At 36.5% G+C, this 4,693-nt stretch overlaps 1 pseudogene; it reads left to right on the top strand.

Moving 5' to 3' along the window:
- The first annotated feature begins 339 nt into the window (after positions 1-339).
- Positions 340-4,473, top strand: LOC125480091 (annotated as a pseudogene).
- Positions 4,474-4,693: the final 220 nt, after the last annotated feature.

Raw genomic sequence — 4,693 nt, 5'->3', positions numbered from 1 at the left:
ACAAATCACGTTATTATTTAATGAAAAAATTGATAAAAAACTGACAAAAGGTATGAAAATGTAAAAAATTCTTAGATGAAGTATCACATTGAAATTTCTTAAAAATGAGATATGAAACAAACACACCCTTAAGGTGCCTAATTTGATTGCACTGAATGCCTTCGTCATGAAACAAAAGACAATTAGTCAATTATCTTGTCGCCCAAGATTAATTTTTGCGTAACCTGCAAGTCTTAAAGGAGCACGTATTCAATTTGACTTTAGTTGTGTCTACTTTTCGGAACAGTACTAATCTGCACATATATACATATATTATATATATTTGTGCTTAGTGCAAGCACAAACGCATAAGCACAATCTATGATGGATTCCAAGGCATGCTGTTTGTATTCCAGCACCAGCTCAAAGCCATAAAGGCAATGCTTAAATTTTCAAAGCTACTCCACCATAGAGGTTTTCATATAACCTTTGTCAACACAGAGTTCAACCACAACCGCTTTCTAAAATGCCTCGGACCCAACTCCCTCGATGGCTTGCCTGATTTTTGATTCGAAACCATTCCAGACGGCCTTCCACCAGACTCCAACCAAGATGCCACCCAAGACGTCTCTTTAGCATCGGACGCCATCAGCAAAACCTTTTGCCTCCGTTTTGAGACCTCCTCATAAAACTCAATGACGCGGTGATTTCGATCAATAATGTTAGTCCTCCAGTGACTTGCATTTTCTCAGATGGTTTCATGCCATTTACAATCACTGCTGCTGAAGAATTTGGACTCCCTTTGGTACTCTTCTTTACCATTCTGCAAGCAGTTTCATGGGCTATAAACAATACCCTACTTTGGTGGAAAAGGGTATTGCACCACTCAGAGGTCGTGAAAAAAAAAATCTGAATAAGTTAATTGCACAATTTAATTGATTAAACCTTTTTTTTTAACAAAATATTAAAATAGTGTATAGCACCATATTAGCTCGTCGGATTAGGGGCTGGTTTGGTATTGTTGTGCTTTGAAAAAAAAACTGATTCTGCTGTGCTGTGAGAATAAGCAGCTGAGTGTTTGGTAAACTTTTTGTAAAAGTGCTTTTGAAAAAAAAAAAAAAAAAAAAGCAGTATTATAGTGTTTGGTAAACTTTTATGTAAAATAGATATGGAAAAAAACCAGTTTTTCAAAGCTGGGTTTTGCAGCTTCTTGTTTTTGGCTTTTTTTTCACCCAAAACTGTGAAAAAAAGCTGAAGGTGAATGTTTACCAAACACAAAAACAGCTTCCAGCTTTTTTTGATACCAACTTTTTTCAAAATCACCTCAGTACCAAACCAGGCTTGCTAAATTTGGATTGTATCTAACTCCAATATTTGGATGCTATCACATTACCAGGAAATACTTAGGATTGTATGATTAGACCATAATTAATTAGGTTTGAGCGTGACAAGATTAGGTCAAAGTTGAATGCACATGACTATGCCAAACTAGTTAATCAATTGAAAATCTCACATGTTGAAGTAATACTTGAAAGTACGTACTATAGCTATCTTGATTGGGGGTTTAAGGATCTAATTAGTGGTTGTTTAAGTCATATTTTGACATTTGATCAAGATATGTGATCTTAGGTAGATCAAGATATGTGATCTTAGGTAGATCACTAGGGTTTGTGACAACAATGAAATGATGGAAAATGCTTAATTTGCATCACATGTCGAAGTCGAATGTGATTAATTAGCCGAACGTTCACGTCTCACTCAACTTCACCATTTGGGCTTAACCCAAACGACAACTTAATTATGATTCAATACTTACCCTCACTCTTTTGGCTTGTGCAATTATAAGCTACTGAGTTATCTACAAATGCTGTCCTAAAATGCATAGAAAATAGGGGAGACATGGGCAAAAGCTTCCAAGCCTGTAAAATTATGAGCAACATAAAAATTGTTATGTCTCATGATAATGTAGTTAGTCTAATATCCTAGTAGATAAGATGTTAGGTCTCCACATATGCATTTCGAATTCGAAACTCTCTTCTCCTCTAAAATTATTGACAATTTTAGTTTATTCTTTTAATTTAAGAAAAATTAATAAAAATAATTTGAAAACTTTAAGTTTTAACGATAATGACAAAATAAAAGGTAAAATAAATAGTACTAGAATTAACTTTTTAGTGTAAAAGTGTGATTTTTCGTTAAAATAAACAATATCGCGAACTTTTCGTTACATCTCCTTTTAATTTAGCTTTGTCTTCACCCTGTGAATTTCATCGCACTGCCAAAATTATTGACATCCGGCCCTTGACTTTTTCTTAAGTTTGCACCACGCATTGTCTCAAGACAGACCAAAAATTTATAGATCCATACACGTTTGATGTTAAAATACCCTCATACAGTAAGCATACGCTCTGAGATCCACAAATCTGAGATGTGTTCTAACAAGCCTCATGCTGTCTGTATTCCAGTTCCGATTCAAGGTCACATAAAGGCAATGCTTCAATTAGCAAAACTCCTCCACCATAAAGGTTTTCGTATAACCTATGTCAACACCGAGTTCAATCACAGGCGGTTAGTTAAATCTCTAGGACCCGAGTCCCTCTATGGCTTGCCTGATGATTTTCGGTTTGAAACGATCCCAGATGGCCTACCGGATTCGGATGAAGATGCCACCCAAGACCTCAGTTTGCTTGCAGATTCAGTCACAAACAACTTCTTGGCACCTTTTGTTGATCTGATAAAGAAACTCAACAGTAGTAGTAGTACTCCTCCAGTGACATGCATTTTTTCAGATGGTTTTCATGCCATTCACAACCCCTGCAGCTCAACAATTTGGCATCCCCGTCACACTCGTCTTTACTTTTTCAGCAAGCGGCACCATGGGCTATATGCAGTATCCTGCTTTGGTGGAAAGAGGACTAGCACCCCTCAAAGGTAAAGAATTAAAGCAATTGTTTGATTTTAGGAAATTAATATTTATTTTTTTTGGTCAAATTTAGGAAACCATTATTCAATCTACAAAAATTCTCTTACACTCCTTCCTAGTGAAAAAATAAGGGAAATAATTTCACCATGCTTATTTTTGTTACTTGATAATGCTTTTGATTTATTCAACCAACTCAGTGTGAGAAAAAGTGGAATTAGCATAAGTAATTATCCAAAAAAAATAAACAGGGGAAAAAAGGTGTGATTACTTTTTGAAGTGCTAATAACAGTTTCACAATTTGGTTATTAGTTCTATTTTATTTTATTAATCAACAGTGGTTTTGCTAATGGCCAATTAATCTAGTAGCACCCAATTTTGAATTTATTGGGGACGTCCTAATTTCAAAGTTCATGAACGACAATTGTTGCATTGGCCATGAGAGAGTTTGTATTTGTTAATCAAGCAAATGAAGATACTTTTTATTAATAAAGCATTACTTGGCTGTTTGTAGATGAGAGGTGGCTCACGAATGGCTTTTTAGACCAAGAGGTAGATTGGATACCAGGAATGGAAAGTATTCGTTTAAGGGATCTTCCTAACAACTTTGTAACAACAAATCCCAATGATGCAATCTGGAATTTCATACTTGAAGGAATGGGCAGACTAAATGAAGCTTCAGCAATTGTTATACATACCTTTGATGCATTGGAGCTAGATGTTTTGGATGCTCTCTCAGCTATGTCTCCACCTGTTTACGCCGTTGGCCCTTTCCAGTTACTTCTCAATCAGATACCACAACACCCTTTGAAGTCCCTGGGATATAGCCTATGGAGAGAAGAAACCGAGTGCCTTGAATGGCTGAACGATAAGGCACCAAACTCAGTTGTTTATGTGAATTTCGGCAGCATAACGGTCATGACCCCGGAACAACTTGTGGAATTTGGTTGTGGACTTGCAAATAGCAAGGTTTCTTTCTTCTGGGTAATTAGGCCTGACTTGGTAGTTGGTAAATCAGCAATTTTGCCACCCGAGTTTGTGGATGAAACTAAGGGGAGAAGTCTAATAGCGAGTTGGTGCCCTCAAGAGCTAGTCCTTAACCATCCATCAGTTGGAGGATTTTTGACACACAGTGGTTGGAATTCTACGCTGGAAAGTGTGTCTGCAGGAGTGCCTATGCTGTGTTGGCCGTTCTTTGCTGATCAGCCGACGAACTGTCACTGTACTTGCAAAAGATGGGGCATTGGTATGGAGATCAATAATGTTGTCAAGAGAGATGATGTTGAGAAGCTTGTTAGAGAGTTAATGGAGGGAGAGAAGGGTACGCGAATGAAGAATAAGGCCATGGAGTGGAAAAAATTGGCAGAGGAAGCCACTGGTCCACAGGGTTCTTCATCTGCAAACTTCGAAAAATTAGTGAATCAAATTCAGTTTAAAAAAATCTAGATGCTGTGCATTGGAACTAATGAGAGACATGTATTGCATGCCTCACAGTTATCGGTTCAAAAGAACTAGCAACATGTTTGGCCTGCTACTACATCTTCAGTTTTATTTAGTTACTGTTTTTAATTAAATTGATCTTATTTGTCATAGAAAATTTTGATTAAAAGTCCAAAAATATCAACACGAATAGAAGAACTAGCGCATTGTTGCTCTCTCACACACACACACACTAGTAAATTTTACCTGCACGTTGTTGCGGGAGCGAAAATATGACTATAGATTATGCTTTTAACATATAAATATGCAAAGAGTGTTATAAATACTAAACAGAAAATGAAACAAATATTTTTA

This window comes from the organism of the source record quoted next, unplaced genomic scaffold, assembly GCF_019419815.1.
Source record: "Pyrus x bretschneideri cultivar Hongxiangsu unplaced genomic scaffold, Pyrus_bretschneideri_v1 Contig311, whole genome shotgun sequence".
Lineage (NCBI taxonomy): Eukaryota > Viridiplantae > Streptophyta > Magnoliopsida > Rosales > Rosaceae > Pyrus > Pyrus x bretschneideri.
The sequence above is the reverse complement of the archived record's forward strand: the minus strand, read 5'-3'. Positions and strand labels throughout refer to the sequence as shown.